The sequence below is a fragment of the Capricornis sumatraensis genome, chromosome 20, assembly GCF_032405125.1.
Source record: "Capricornis sumatraensis isolate serow.1 chromosome 20, serow.2, whole genome shotgun sequence".
NCBI classification, from domain to species: Eukaryota; Metazoa; Chordata; class Mammalia; order Artiodactyla; family Bovidae; genus Capricornis; species Capricornis sumatraensis.
The window spans coordinates 15,470,695-15,487,738 of record NC_091088.1 but is presented as its reverse complement, the minus strand read 5'-3'; the positions used below and the strand labels follow the sequence as shown (position 1 = coordinate 15,487,738).

General features: G+C 44.3%; 1 protein-coding gene across 1 annotated transcript in view; it reads right to left on the bottom strand.

Moving 5' to 3' along the window:
- Positions 1-17,044, bottom strand: part of CDH13 (cadherin 13) — a 1,023,138-nt gene that overhangs the window by 484,427 nt on the left and 521,667 nt on the right. The gene's annotated exons all lie outside the window — the stretch shown is intronic.

Sequence of the window (17,044 nt, the reverse complement as noted above, 5' to 3'; positions counted from 1 at the left end):
TAGGCATGAGGCTTAAACTGAAATTCATCTTCTGCCTACAAATGTTCAATGGCCTCAGCACCATGTGCTGAAGGAGCTAACTCTCCTCCACTGAGCTGTTTTTGCATCTCTATTAAGAATCAGTCAGCCATATCTGTGACTCTCTTTCCTGGTTCTCTATTCTGTTCCACCAATCTATGTGTCTTTTTCCCTGCTTTACCATCTTGTCTTGATTATTGTGGCTACACAGACTTAACATCGGGGTGATTGAGTAAAAGAGTGATTCCTTCCACTTTACTTGTCTTTTTCAAGATTGTTTAAAACAATCTCTAAAAGCGGCCTGTGCCTCTCCACATCAATTTTAGAATGAGCTTGTTTATGCCTAGAGAAAAGCTTGCTGGGATTCTTTAAAAATAAGAATTGCATTAAAGCATAAACAGATCTTTATATTTTTAACATATGATATCATGAGCATTTTCCCTCTTATTATAACTCCTTTTGAGGCATCCACATTTAACAACCATTTCGGTAATAAGGGGCATCTGATTCTTTTCAATTATGATTACTGTGAACGAAGCTACCAAGAATTATCTTGCAAAAGAAGAAATTCTCTGCATTTTGGAGTATTTCCTTAGGTTAGATTCCCAGAAGTGGCCTTACTCAAACAAAGAGGAAGAACACTCTTACAGTTACTTCTACTTGGCTGTTCTCTCACATATGTTTCCCTATATGTGAAAACATTACCATTAGCTTTAAAATTTCATTTTGTTATGAGTTTGAATGTCACGGTAGGAAAGATGTCCATCAATGAAGAAAAGGGACATTGTAGGAATGGTGAATGACAGTCATCCCTGCCAGAGGATGCTGATTGTAATACCACCTGGCTCAGCTCTTCAATGTGGTGCCAAACACACCTGCTCTCAGGTAATCCTCCCAACTATCCAGAGAAGGCAGGTAAGGAAAATCAATTCCTGTTTCACCTACTTTAGGACAATGATTTGTTACTAAAATGTTTTTAAAGTCTCCTTTCATCCTGAAGAAGAAAGATTTAGTTAAGTCATTTTCTTTTTACCCATGAAAAGAGACAGGGACAAATGGACCAGCCTCATTTATCTCCTTATTGTTTTGGCTGTGAAAATGGCTGTTATCAGAGATGGCCCTGAATGGGAGGTGAGAAATACCGGCCCGGCGCAGTAATCAATGACAACTTGGGAGGGCTGACACGGTTCCATTTATGTTTCTACCCTTCCTAATCGGGTTTTCTCCTTTTTCTCTAATGGAAGCAGAGGTTCCATGGAGTGACAGAAAAACAACATGCTTTCTTTTCATGCAGTCACTTTGCTTTTAAAACTGTGTTGGACCTGCATTGCTAACAGCAAGCATGATCAGCCTTGCATTGTCAGTCTTAAAAGCCCAAGTTTTCCTTCTGAGGACTTAGAACAGGGGTGACCCCTGGGCCATGTCAGGGTGCACTTAAATCCCTGTATCCTACATGGCTGCAGCAGAAGAAAGCCCAAGGCCACCCATGGGCCACACCAACATAGCACTGTGAAAAACCTGTCTTCATACATGCACATGTTGGGATCAGATGTTCTTGAAGATTGTAAGGTGGAGAATCCCTCAAACCATAAATACCGGAAATGCACAGAAAAAACTTGTGTGAAAAGCAGCTTTCTAATGGAAACATTCAGTGCTCCCTCTCCATTGTGGGGGGAGGGGGCAAGGAGTGGAGAAGTTGGTATCAGTAAAAGTGCCTGCTTTGGGACACGCACCTTAGCAGGGGCTTATCTTATGTATGAATTTTCATATTCTAAAGAGGCATTGTTAGTCCCATTTCATAGAGGACACAGTGGAACTAAAAAGCTGGAGTGAATTTTCTAAGAAAAGCTGTCAAACAAAGTGAGGCTGGTCTGATGCCAGGTTGAGTTCTTTCCCCACCACTCCTTGGTGAAGACGTGGAGAGAGCCAGGAAAGCAGCCAGTGGTTTGAGTTAGAAGAGCAGCTAGAACAATAAGAAATCAGTGAAGTGACACGGGGGCCTTCAAGTCCTCTGCTTTTGAACATCACTCGAGCACAAATGAACGGATTTAGAGGCTGTAGGAAAGGGTCTCAGGGAGACTTGCTGGCTCCCAATGGAGATAAGTTTCCTACCGTCCATCCTGCAGAGAACCAGAGTCTTCTCTCAAAGAACAGCACCCCCGCCCCCAGCAGAGAAGAGGGACACACAAACCATCTCTGTCGTGGGATCAGGGTGCACAACCAGCATGCAGAGCTGGGGTTCAAGTCCTTGCTCAGCCACTTAACTGTGTGCATGTCAGAGAACGTGCTGCAAAATCTTTCTAAGTCACAGCTCTCTCCCATTGAAAATTGGGGATAATCCCCACCTGGGGGATTTGCTCCAGAGATAAGAATGAGATAATGCAGGAAAAGAGCTGGCACCTAGAGTGGCTCAACATGGCCGAGCAGGGTAGCTGCCATCTACACTGCTGCCCTTCCTCAAGCATAGCTTCCACAGCTGCCTGCTGGCTGAGGGCTGAGGACGCTCCAGTTCACAGTGCTGCCCGCCAGGGCAGAGCACGTGCACTCACTAGGTGACCCGGGTGGTTAGCTATGTGCCCTCTGACACATACACTCCCATGGATAGCCCTGTTTTGGCCAAATCTCCTTCCACAAAGCCCAAGGACACGGCTCCATTCTCCCCTTAAGGGAAGTGGTTTCTGTGTTCTTTGTGAGGACATGTGCACCGTTTAAACTCTGCACGGAAAATCAGACCTGCGTCTTTCAGATGGGGGCTTCCTCTGTGATTGAAGCAAGTCTCTTCTTGTCCACTCACTGGGCACCAGTCAGGGCAACCGAGCACGGTGTACACATTTGATGCCACCCAGAAACAGAAATTCCAGCAGTCTCCCGGAATTTACTGCCTTGGGAGGGCTCAAGTGGCACAGCAAATATCCACTGAGGAAGGCATTTCAAGCTTGCTGCGAAATGTGGCAATCGGGAGCAGTCAAATGCAGTCCTGTCCCTGCGATTAACCAGGGACACTCGGGTCCTGCCAGGGCCCTGCCTACATTTCTTCTTTGGATTCGGTTCGGGGGAAATAACTTCTCTGAGATGTGTTCTGTCTGTGTCAGAGGGCACGTAGCTAGCCACCTGGGTCACCTAGTGAGTGCATGTGATCTGCCTTAATGGGTGGTGCTGTGCTCTTTGTGTGGAGAGACGGTTGGAAATCACACAAAGCATCATATGCAAGATTTTGTCCTGTGACGATAGCAAGAAATGCCAAAAAGACACTGGGATCATTTTGAGCAATTCTTCCAAAAGCCACAACTCCAAACAGCTTGAGGAAGAACACCCCACATTCCCTGTTTTCCTCCCATTCTCCTCGGAGTTGAGCCCACTAACCCGCCCCGGGCATGTAACTGGTTCTGAGTACTTCCCCATCAGGTACTGGGGGCATGTAGGGGAGGAACACTGTGGGCACAGAAGCAGCCAGCCCTGCAAATACAAAGTGTTTCCCAGGGCTCAGGAGCACAAAGGAGGGTTGTCACCCGGCATGTGCTGGGCCAGGTGCTGAACACAGCATAATAGTGAACAAGGCGGTGTGCGGATTGGTGTCAGGCTCAGGGCTTTAGGTGGCTTTACCGTCGCATTTGACTATCACTTTAATCCTATATGCTTTTCTCTTTCCTTCATCAAATAAACTCCACGAGGTCAGTGGTTTTATTAACCATATTTTACAGAATGGGAAATTTATCCCAATTTTATAGAACAGGAAACTGAGGCTCAAGACAGTTAAGAATTTTGACCAAGTTCCTATCAGCAGTAGCCTAGATGAAACACCTATGATTTATTACATGCTTATATCCCAGCCACTTCCCTGGTGGCTCAGACAGTAAAACGTCTGCTTGCAATGAGGGAGACCCGGGTTCAATCCCTGGGTTGGAAGATCCCCTGTAGAAGGAAATGGCAACCCACTCCAATACTCTTGCCCGGAAAATCCCATGGATTGGGGAGCCTGGCAGGCTGCAGTCCATGGGGTCGCAAACAGTCGGACACAACTGAGCGACTTCATTTTTCACCTTCTTATGTCCCAGCAGGGCTAAATACTTAAAATGTGCTACCTCATATGACCCTCCCCAAAACTTGATCAACTAGAGTCATTATCTCCATCTTACAGGCCAAAAAAACTAAGGCTTAGGTTAAGAAAATTTCCCTGAGTTTCAGTTAAGCCTTTCTACCCACTGACTTTTTGCTCTGAATCACTATATTAACCAATCAGATCAATAATCTGCAACGAGATTAACCAAATAAGGATAGTCCTACCCCAAACCTACCCTTGAGGTCACCAACAGGAGAAGACTGAGAAATGGTCAGGGCAGCTGTTTCAGCAAGCTTAGTGATTATGTGGTAACAAGAGGGGATCCAATCAATTGCTCAGCAATTAGCCATTATGAGAAGATGGGGGAAAAAATCCAATTGACTGTTTGGTAGAGCAGGAAGCGTTTTAAATGTCACCACAGTGAGAGAAATATTTGAAGATTTGTCTTCATAATGGTTAACTAATTGCAATCTTCAAATTTTATTGCCTTGGAAAAATAACTCAATTCAAGAGACAGAGTATTAACACTTGAGGCTATTTCCTCCTTTGTCTTAGTTAGCATCAAAGGGAGGCACGTGGGTGGATCAAATCCCTATAATCTAAGGAGAGCCCTCTCCCAGTGACAGCCCCCTGGAGGCAGCGTCAATGCACTATCCATTATTTTATCATCTGTATGAACTTATTTAGCACTGTGTGGGGACATATGGGATGTACTCAAAACACGTTGGCTAAATTGAATTTGAATTGCAAAGGAATGTTGGGGTCTGTCCCCCAACGCTGTGTTCCCTTCAAGTGAAACACTAGAGACGTACATGCATCATGAATTTGGTGCAAATATATCGAGGGGAGCAGTAGATTTCTTTAGCTAGAAGAGGCTTCTTCTGTGATCAACTCTCCCACCTGGCTCATGACAAAGAGCTAGTGCTGCAGGCCTCTGTCGTGACCGCCCTCCACTTGCATGGGATGTGCTTCTGGCCAAATCACACCTGTTTCTCCGGCCTCAGTATTCCTCTGACCATGGAGAGTTGGCTTCAGTTCAGTTCAGTCGCTCAGTTGTGTCTGACCCTTTGCGACCCCAAGGACTGAAGCACACCAGGGTTCCCTGTCCATCACCAACCCCTGAAGCTTGCTCAAACTCATCTCCATCTGGACGGTGATGCCATCCAACCATCTCATCCTCTGTTGCCCCCTTTTCCTCCCACCTTCAATCTTTCCCAGTATCAGGTTTTTCCCAATGAGTCCGTTCTTCGCATCAGGTGGCCAAAGTATTGGAGTTTCAGCTTCAGCATCAGTCCTTCCCATGAATATTCAGGACTGATTCCTTTAGGATTGACTGGTTGGATCTCCTTGCAGTCCAAGGGACTCTCAAGAGTCTTTTCCAACATCAGAGTTCAAAGGCATCAGTTCTTCAGCGCTCAGCTTTCTTTATAGGCCAACTCTCACATCCATACATGGCTACTGGAAAAACCATAGCTTTGACTAGATGGGCCTTTGTCAGCAAAGTAATGTCTCTGCTTTTTAATGTGCTGTCTAGGTTGGTCATAGCTTTTCTTCCAAAAGTGGTGCCTTTTAATTTCATGGCTGCAGTCACCATCTGCAGTGATTTTGGAGTAAAAAAAAAAAATAATAAAGTCTGTCATTGTTTCCATTATTTCCCCATCTATTTGGCATGAAGTGATGGGACTGGATGGCACGATCTTAGTTTTCTGAATGTTGAGTTTTAAGCCAACTTTTTCACTCTCCTCTTTCATTTTCATCAAGAGGCTCTTTAGTTCTTCTTCGGTTTCTGCCATAAGGGTGGTGTCATCTGCATATCAACATGACTGATATTTCTCCCAGCAATCTTGATTCCAGCTTGTGCTTCATCCAGCCTGACATTTCTCATGATGTACTCTGCATATAAGTTAAATAAGCAGGGTGACAATATACAGCCTTGACATACTCCTTTCCCAATTTGGAACCAGTCTGTTGTTCCATGTCTGGTTCTAACTTGCTTCTTGACCTGCATACAGATTTCTCAGGAGACAGGTAAGGTGGTCTGGTATTCCTATCTCTTGAAGAATTTTCCACAGTTTGTTATGATTTATACAGTCAAAGGCTTTGGTGTAATCAATAAAGCAGAAGTGAATGTTTTTCTGGAATTTTCTTGCTTTTTCTATGTTTGGATGGATGTTGGCAATTTGATCTCTGGTTCCTCTGCCTTTCCTAAATCCAGCTTGAACATCTGGAAGTTCATGGTTCATGTATTCCTGAAGCCTGGCTTGGAGAATTTTGAGCATTACTTTGCTAGGATGTGAGATGAGTAAAACTGTGCATTAGTTTGAACATTCTTTAGCATTGTCCTTCGTTGGGACTAGAATGAAAACTGACCTTTTCCAGCCCTGTGTCCACTGCTGAGTCTTCTAAATTTGCTGGCATATTGAGTGAAGAAATTTCACAGCATCATCTTTTAGGATTTGAAATAGCTCAGCTGGAATTCCATTACCTCCACTAGCTTTGTACGTAGTGATGTTTTCTAAGGCCCACTTGACTTCGCATTCCAGGATGTCTGGCTCTGGATGAGTGATCACACCATCATGGTTATCTGGGTCATGAAACTCTTTTTGGTATAGTCTTCTGTGTATTCTTGACACCTCTTCTTAATATCTTCTGCTTCTGTTAGGTCTTTATTGGGCCCATCTTTGCATGAAATATTCCCTTGATATGTCTAATTTTCTTGAAGAGTTCTCTAGTCTTTCCCATTCTATTTTTTCCTCTATTTCTTTGCATTGATCATTGAGGAAGGCTTTCTTATCGCTCCTTGCTATTCTTTGGAACTCTCCATTCAGATGGGTTTATCTTTCGTTTTCTCCTTTGTCTTTCACTTCTCTCCTTTTCACAGCTATTTGTAAGCCCTCCTCAGACAGCCCTTTTGCTTTTTTGCATTTCTTTTTCTTGGGGATGGTCTTGATCACTGGCTCCTGTACAATGTCACAAACCTCCATCCATAGTTCTTCAGGCACTCTATCAGATCTAATCCCTTGAATCTATTTGTCATTTCCACTGTATAATCATAAGGGATTTGATTTAGGTCAAACCTGAATGGTCTAGTGGTTTTCCATACTTTCTTCAATTTAAGATTGAATTCTTCAATAAGGAGTTCATGATCTGAGCCACAGTCAGTTCCTGGTCTTGTTTTTGCTGACTGTTAGAGCTTCTCCATCTTTGGCTGCAAAGAATATAATCAATCTGATTTCTGCATTGACCATTTGGTGATGCCCAAATGGTCATCTTGTGAGAGTCTTCTCTTGTGTTGTTGGAAGAGGGTGTTTGCTATGACCAGTGTATTCTCCTGGCAAAACTCTGTTAGTCTTTGCCCTGCTTCATTTTGTACTCCAAGGCCATATTTGCCTGTTATTCCAGGTATCTCTTGACTTCCTACTTTTGCATTCCAGTCCCCTATGACGAAAAGGACATCTTTTTTGGGTGTTAGCTCTAGAAGGTCTTGTATGTCTTCATAGAACCATTCAACTTCAGCTTCTTCAGCATTAGTGGTTGGGGCATAGACTAGGATTACTGTGATATTGACTGGTTTGCCTTGGAAATGAACAGAGATCATTCTGTTATTTTTGAGATTGTACCCAAGTACTGCATTTTGGACTCTTGTTGACTCTGAGGGCTACTCCATTTCTTAGAAGAAATGGGATTCTTGCCCACAGTTGTAGATATAATGGTCATCTGAATTAAATTCACCCATTCCAGTTCATTGATTGCTGAAATGTTGATGTTCACTCTTACTATCTCCTGTTTGACCACTTCCAATTTGCCTTGATTCATGGACCTAACATTCCAGGTTCGTATGCAGTATTGCTCTTTACAGCATTGGACTTTACTTCCATCACCAGTCACATCCACAACTGGCTGTTGTTTCCGCTTTGGCTCTGTCTATTCATTCTTTCTGGAGTTATTTCTCCACTCTTCTCCAGTAGCATGTTGGCCACCTACTGACCTGGGGAGTTCATCTTTCAGTGTCCTATCTTTTTGCCTTTTCACATTCTTCATGGGGTTTTCAAGGCAAGAATACAGAAGTGTTCTGCTGTTCCCTTCTCCAGTGGATCAGATTTTGTCAGAACTCTCCACCATGACCCATCCGTCTTGGGTGGCCCCACAGGGCATGGCTCATACTTTCATTGAGTTAGACAAGGTTGTGGTCCATGTGCTCAGTTTGATTAGTTTTCCGTGATTGTGGTTTTCATTCTGTCTACCCTTTGATGGATAAGAGGCTTATGGAAGCTTCCTGATGGAAGAAACTGACTGTGGGGGAAACTGGGTCTTGTTTTAATGGGTGGGACCATGCTCAGTAAATCTTTAATCCAATTTTCTCTTGGTGAGCGGGGCTGTGTTCCCTCCCTGTTGTTTGTCCTGAGACCAAACTATGTTGGAGGTAATGAAGATAACAGTGACCTTCTGTAAAAGGCCCTGTGCACTGACTGCCACCCTCAGTGTCCCCAACCCTCCGGCAGGCCACCGTCGATCCATGCCTCTTCCAGAGACTCCTGGACACTCACAGGCAAGTCTGCGTCAGTCTCTTGTGGGGTCACTGCTCCTTTCTCCTGGGTCCTGCTGTGTTTTGTTTGTGCCCTCCAAGAGTCTGTTTCCCCAGTCCTGGGGAGGTTCTGTAATCAAATCTCACTGGCCTCCAAAGTCAAACTCTCTGGGGGTTTTCAGTCCCTTTGCCAGATCTCTAGGGTGGGAAATCTGTTGTGGGTCCTAGAACTTTTTTAACAGTGGGAGAATTTCTTTGGTATAATTGTTCTGCAATTTTGGGGTCATCTGCTTGGTGGCTCTATGGTGGGGTTAACAGCAACCTCCTCCAAGAGGGCTTATGCCTCAGGCTGTGTGACCGAGGTTCAGTTCAGTTCAGTCGCTCAGTCGTGTCCGACTCTTTGCGACCCATGGACTTGCAGCACTCCAGGCTTCCCTGTCCACCATCAACTCCCGAAGCTTGCCCAAACTCATGTCCATTCAGTTGGTGATGCCATACAGCCATCTCACCCTCTGTCTTCCCCTTCTCCTCCCACCTTCAATCTTTCCCAGCATCAGGGTCTTTTCAAATGAGTCAGTTTTTCACATCAGGTGAAAACTCCAAAGTACTGGAGTTTCAGCTTCAGCATCAGTCCTTCTAATGAATATTCAGGACTGATTTCCTTTAGGATGGACTGGTTTGATCTCCTTGCAGTCCAAGGACTCTCAAGAGTCTTCTCTAACACCACAGTTCAAAAGCAACAACTCTTCACTGTGAGCCCCTGCCCCTGCAGCAGGCCACTGCTGACTCATACCTCTGCAGGAGACTCAGACACAGGTGTGGCTCAGTCTCTGTGGGGTCTCTACATCTTGGTGTGCATAAGGCTTCAGTACTGGATATTTGCCCAAACTTGGACCCAATGACATTTTCCCTTGGGATTTTCTGCCACAGCTTATGGGGGGGCCTTCTTGCCTTTGAGTGATCCTTGAGGGAAGCTATTTGTGCTGTTTGGAGAAAGTCCATGTACAGAAGGTGAGAATGAGGCCAACGTGCAAAAGAGGAGCAGAAAGAGCAATTCTTTGGATCTAGGATCCAGCTATTCCAGAGCCAGAGGCACCCTGGGATTTCCTGGTTGTGGGAGTCAATAAATGCCCTTTTACTTCAGTAATGTGAATGTGTTCCTGTCACATACAATCTCCAAGTCCTGACTAATAGAATTCTCTTTCAGCTACTTTTCCTTCAGTTTGCTAAAACTGGGACAATCAGAAAAAGTAAGAACCTGAGGTCTTGAGTTGGAATGAGGAGCTAGGCTATAGAGGGGGGCTAAAAACTTGAGATGGGACTTTGGGGAACCTCAGAGAAGCTGGGCAGAGAGCAATCCTGCTTGGAAGGATGACTCTTCATGAGGAGCTGGAGGGATGGGCTGAGTGTTTGGCGTGCTGGGAGCACATGGGAGGCAGGGGTCCACAGAATCCTAAGGCTCTCAATCAGGACGAGAGCCCCTCCCACACACACAGAGAGAAAAAAGAAAGGTTTTATATTACCTGTCACAAAGCAAAAGCTGCATTTATTTTGTTGAACCAGAGAATTGACTTCCTTTCTAAAGATTCTATCAAACACAGCTAATGAAACTGGACAAAGCACTGTGCTGTATTACTAATGCAAGGTGAGTAAATGCTAATAAACTTCTATCACTGACAGACCATCATTACAGCGGAAGTTAAAAAGATGGGTTCACCAATGACCTGGCTCTACACTCTCCCCATTCCAAGGTCTTGGTCAGTGATGTGCAAACCCACTTTGACAAACAAGGGAAGGGAAGGAAGGTAGAGTGTCAAGTAGCTGAAGGAAGCACAGTAAACCGTAATAATTGCTTATAAAATTTTACGGTTGGTCATTAATCTTAATCACTTCAATTTCTAAAAAGAAAGATCTATGGTCTTTTTAAACAGACAAAATTCGAGTTTACGGGAAATTTAATAATATTCATACTGATGCAATAAGAAATTCCGAAAGTCTTAAATTTTATGCAGACTTTGGAACAGATATAACCTGTTAGAGTAGAAAAAGGACAGCAGTGAGAGCCAGATGCTTGGCCAAAGCTGGACATGGGGCTTTAAGCAAGTAATGGCATCTCTCTGAGCTGATGCCAGCTTCTCTGCGAAACCACCAGGAGGACCAGGGAAGAAGATAGGAGACGTCACAGAGGTATATGGCTGGGCAGGCAGAGCTGCCATTATCATTCCAGAACACTGTCCACACATTCCCAGGGTCTGATCACGCCTCACACTCACTCTTCTCCCCTCCCACCATCATGGCCCTGGGTTGAGCCCCATATGTTCTGAGTAATTACAAGTGCTACCCCCTTGTCTACCTCATTTCCCTCTCCCCACAGCCTATTCTCCATCCATCAGAAAATAAGTTATGCTTATGAAACAGCAGGTTACAATGTCGGTTTAAAACCACCATCCGTCTTCTCCTTCCTTGGGGACATCTGTGTGCTTTGATGGGCAGTGCCTCGTTCTCTAGCCCGTGCTCCCCATCAAAACTAATCCTCATGTCCTGCTCTTTCAAGTCAAGCTTTTGATTTTCCCGGGTTGCGAGGAACTCATCTGATACAACTTCCGCACCCAGAAATGTAACTTTCCTAATCCTGAAGCCAGTGGTTCCCAAGCCTCACCATATACTATGATCTTCTGCACAGGTGGGCTGCTAGGGCTGCAATAGGGCTGTGGTGCCAGGGTTTTTCTGCAATCTGGATGGTTCTAATGTGCTATCAGATCCAGAATCACTGGTGTTAACCCTGCCAGGAAAGGTATTTAGATGTCAGTGGAGCCTCTTGGAGATAAGACACCGTTACACAGAACTTTCCCAAAGGTGAAAACTTGAAGGCCTTATGGGGGGCAGTTTAGACTTTCTGTTTCATTAAAAAATCCACCTAATTGTGCTTGTCCAGCTACTGATATGTCCAGCTGTGAAGGCAAAAGGTGAATCAGTAATGGACACCTTGGGGTTGGCAGAGTCTGTCTTGATGTTGAGGGGGTGCATTTGAGCCTCTGATGAGTCTGAATCCACAGTGAGCGCCCAGGAGAACAGTGAGCAAGACGTGGGGCTAACAGCAGATATGCCAATTAAACCTGGAGGCATGTTTCACCCATTTACCTTGTGAATATGCCTGCAACAGCATGCTCAGGTACATGACATACATGTGCATATGACACTGACATACGTGTGATCATAAGAGCAACGCATACGATTTACGTTTTCCCAACTTGATTGTTCTTCTCTGAAGGTATCATGGGTCTTTTTGTTTTTCCGTGATATACTCCTAAATGGTATTCAACAAATAAGCAAGAGCAAAACAACAACAACAAAACAAAACAAGAGAACCCGAACCGCCAGGGGCAGATCGTAAGGCTGTCTGGAGAAGTCCAACAACCAGGATGCCTTTCAGAATGCAACACAATTCTAAAAGTACTAATTTAATGACGAAATACTATTTTATTTTTTTTTAAATCTGCTCTAAGGTATAATTTCTTTCCTTCCACAAGAAAGTACAGGAACAAAAGGGAAATGATAATTGTTTTCCAGACACTTTCCATGGATGAGAGGTAGAGATTCTCAGGGCACACATGAATGGGAGATGCCAGGGAATCAGTGGAAAATGTGCCAAGTGTATGAATCAGTGATGGGAAGAAATGAGAAATTGGCTGTTCTGAGCTGTTGCCATTTATAATCTTGTTCCTAGTGACTAAAGCAAACAACTGTGCCTGTTTATTTTATTGATTATTCCTGTTCTCGTTATGATAACCTATAAGACATTCCAGAAATAGGCTGGGTCAACGTGTAAGTGGTAGAAATAGTATTAATATCAGTCTCTCAGTTGTGTCCAACTTTTTGCAACCCCATGGACTATCAGTTCAGTTCAGTTCAGTTCAGTCGCTCAGTCGTGTCCGAGTCTTTGCGACCCCATGAGTTGCAGCACGCCACGCCTCCCTGTCCATCACCAACTCCCGGAGTTCACTCAGACTCACGTCCATCGAGTCAGTGATGCCATCCAGCCATCTCATCCTTGGTCATCCCCTTCTCCTCCTGCCCCTAATCCCTCCCAGCATCAGAGTCTTTTCCAATGAGTCAACTCTTCACATGAGGTGGCCAAAGTACTGGATCTTCAGCTTTAGCATCATTCCTTCCAAAGAAATCCCAGGGTTGATCTCCTTCAGGATGGACTGGTTGGATCTCCCTGCAGTCCAAGGGACTCTCAAGAGTCTTCTCCATGGACTATAGCCCACCAGAATTCTCTCTCCATGGAATTCTCCAGACAAGGATACTGGAATGGGTTGCCATTCCCTTCTCTAGGAGATCTTCCAGACCCAGGGACTGAAACTGGGTCTCCTGCATTGAGGGCAGATTCTTTATGCCACCATGAAGTGGTAGATATAGATTTAACTACATCATGAGAAACCCTGGACTGGAAGAAACACAAGCCGGAATCAAGATTGCCAGGAGAAATATCAATAACCTCAGATATGCAGATGACACCACCCTTATGGCAGAAAGTGAAGAGGAGCTAAAAAGCCTCTTGATGAAAGTGAAAGAGGAGAGCGAAAAAGTTGGCTTAAAGCTCAACATTCAGAAAATGAAGATCATGGCATCCGGTCCCATCACTTCATGGGAAATAGATGGGGAAACAGTGGAAACAGTGTCAGATTTTATTTCTGGGGGCTCCAAAATCACTGCAAATGGTGACTGCAGCCATGAAATTAAAAGACGCTTACTCCTTGGAAGGAAAGTTATGACCAACCTAGATAGCATATTCAAAAGCAGAGACATTACTTTGCCGACTAAGGTCCGTCTAGTCAAGGCTATGGTTTTTCCTGTGGTCATGTATGGATGTGAGAGTTGGACTGTGAAGAAGGCTGAGCGCTGAAGAATTGATGCGTTTGAACTGTGGTGTTGGAGAAGACTCTTGAGAGTCCCTTGGACTGCAAGGAGATCCAACCAGTCCATTCTGAAGGAGATCAGTCCTGGGATTTCTTTGGAAGGACTGATGCTAAAGCTGAAACTCCAGTACTGTGGCCACCTCATGTGAAGAGTTGACTCATTGGAAAAGACTTTGATGCTGGGAGGGATTGGGGGCAGGAGGAGAAGGGGACGACCAAGGATGAGATGGCTGGATGGCATCACTGACTTGATGGACGTGAGTCTGAGTGAACTCCGGGAGATGGTGATGAACGGGGAGGCCTGGTGTGCTGCAATTCATGGGATCGCAAAGAGTCGGACACGACTGAGCGACTGAACTGAACTGAAACATCTACAGGATAGCGTTCGAAGTGCATTGTAGTCAGGACTATTTCTTAGATGAAATGATATTGTCTAAATATGAAAAATCACAATTTACCATTGAGAGAAATTAAACTATCAGTAGAATTTTAAATTCTCAGAGAAAATGCTGTGTTGAGCATCAGATTTCATAAGCTGGTCCTACAGTCTAGCATTTTAAGTTACTTGGAATTTGTTAGAAGATCTACTCAGGCACATGGTTGATGATTTCTAGAGCAGCACAGCAATTTATTGAGAAGTTGCTGCGTTTGGCGATGGGTTAGGTGTTTTCCATTTGCTCCCTTTATTCTAAGAGTGAGCTTCTGAGCTATTATTTTTATTTCACTTTCCCAGGAGGAATCTGATGGAGACTGAGTGATTTTCCCAAGGTCACACAGCTTGTACTCCAAGAACAAGGAGTCAGTGTAGCACAGCGAAGAGTACAAATTCAGGAGCCAGCTGCTTCAATATGGACCTCAGCTCTGCCACCACTAGTTGGAGAATCTTTAGGATTCTGTGTCTCAGTGTCTTATCTGTAAAATGGGGACAATAATACTACCTACCTCATGAGGCTGTTTGGAAGACACAGCTCAGTTCAGTTCAGTTCAGTCACTAAGTCGTGTCCGACTCTTTGCGACCCCATGAATTGCAGCGTGCCAGGCCTCCCTGTCCATCACCAACTCCCAGAGTTCACTCAAACTCATGTCCATCGAGTGGGTGATGCCATCCAGCCATCTCATCCTCTGTCGTCCCCTTCTCCTCCTGCCCCCAATCCCTCCCAGCATCAGGGTCTTTTCTAATGAGTCAATTCTTCGCATGAGGTGGCCAAAGTACTGGAGTTTCAGCTTTAGCATCAGTCCTTCCAATGAACACCCAGGACTGATCTCCTTTAGAATGGACTGGTTGGATCTCCTTGTACTCTCAAGAGTCTTCTCCAACACCACAGTTCAAAAGCATCAGTTCTTCGGTGCTCAGCTTTCTTCACAGTCCAACTCTCACATCCATACATGACCACTGGAAAAACCACAGCCTTGACTATAGACGTACATATTGATAGATATTATATATACAACCGTTTGCCTTTTCATACTGTTTATGGGGCTCTTAAGGCAAGAATACTGCAGTAGTTTGCCATTTCCTTCTCCAGTCATGTGCAGATGTGAGAGTTGGACCATAAAGAAGGCTCAGTGCAAGGCTCAGTGCAAAAATTGATGCTTTTGAACTGTGGTGCTGGAGAAGACTCTTGAGAATCCCTTGGACTGCAAGGAGATCCAACTGGTCAATCTTAAAGGAAATCAATCCTGAAGACTCGTTGGAAGGAATGATGGTGAAGCTGAAGCGCCAATACTCTTCTCACGTGATGCAAAGGGCCGACTCACTGAAAAAGACCCTGACATTGGGGAATATTGAGGGGAGGAGGGAGAAGGAGGTGATAGAGAATGAGATGGTTGGATGGCATCACTGACTCAATGGACATGAGTTTAAGCAAATTCTGGGAGGTAGTGAAATTCAGGGAAGCCTGGCATGCTGCTGTCCATGGGGTTGCAAAAGGTCAGACACACCTTAGCAATGGAACAGCAACCATATATACAACTCACAATACAGCTTAGATATATGTACATATATAAATACTTAAAATATATATAAAGTGCTTAGACCACAGATACTAAATGAGTTAATAAATGTATACCACACAGCAGGTATAAGATCATCAACGTCCACACCACGGTGTCTTTACATTTACACTCAACCCTTGATAACTAAAAATATCTCCTCTCCCACAGTCCTGTCCTCACTTTTCTAAGATCCTTCTTTTGGTTGTGGGGTGATATAGGGACCACAATCCCACTGAAAAAAGGAGTCAACAGTTTTATTTTTTGAGTTAAAGTAAAAGGCCTATTATTGGATATAATAGATGAGGGGGGAGAAAAAAAGCACTACAGTCGAAGCTTGGCTCTCATGAGCCTCCACATAGAGAAATTCAACGCGCAAAGATATTCAAGCCAGGTTTGGAAACAACTGCTCATGTTGCTGACCTTTTACATTTTTTTCCTGAGTGTTTAACTCCAGAAGTTGTGAGATGCCTGACCAATGAGACTGCAAATATTGCTAATTAGAGACTTGGCTTGGATGGCTGATCCTCAAAATCAGATGTACATCTTCCCTGACTTCCACGTGGTGGGGTAGGGTGGGGTGAAGTAGCTAAAAGGCCTAAAAGAATCTGTCTTTTCCTCCACCCTTCTTCTTCCCTTACTTGCAGACAAAACTAACCCTGTATCTGCTTCCTCTACTGGATTTTCGGATGGGATTTCATTTGAAGAACAAATGTTGAAGCTCAGAAAATGTCTGACAACCACTGACTTAGATCCCTTCCCGCTTCAACACCGGGATGCTCTAAGATCAGAGGCTGGTTTCTGAAGTGCCCTAACCATTCCACAAGAGGTGCCCTCTTGGACAGCAGTGACCTTTGCTGTTCTATGGGGGAGGGACATGGGGGCCAGCCTGAATACACACTGACATTGGAAAGAAACACACAGCTTTCTAGTATTTAGATTCTAAATGATGCTGCTAAAAACATCCCGAGAAAAGCTGACTTTAATTCTCCCAGCTGAAGCTGTAGTAATATTACTGGATTTTTCTAAAGGACGTGGTGTGTACCCAATTCCCATGTGTAGCATATAACTCACAGATTTAATTATAGATCTTCCTCAGTCACTAGTTCCCTAGGAAACAAATCCATGGCTCATGTCTTGTGCATGGAAGGTCATAGCAAGAAGATAAATATTTCCTGCATTTTGAAACTTTATCTAGAGGTCACAGGTCTGCAACTCAGCAGATGAGAGCTCTTCAGACAATAGCCAAGAGCTGCTGTGTTTGACGAGTATCAGCGATACTTAAAAAACCTTTTGTGTTCATCTAATATAAAGCACTTCCCACTTAAACGACTGAAAATCTTCACTGTATCTCTTTTCCTTTTTTAAAGTTGAATACAAATAAGAATGGAAGTCTCCTTAGATGTTTCTTCCTGCCCAAGGAAGATAAAAGATGTGTTTGTAATAAAAATGGGAACATTATCTAAAAAATCCAAGCTAATTTTAACCACGTGGACTCTCCAGGTGAAAGATATTTTTTTTGTCTTG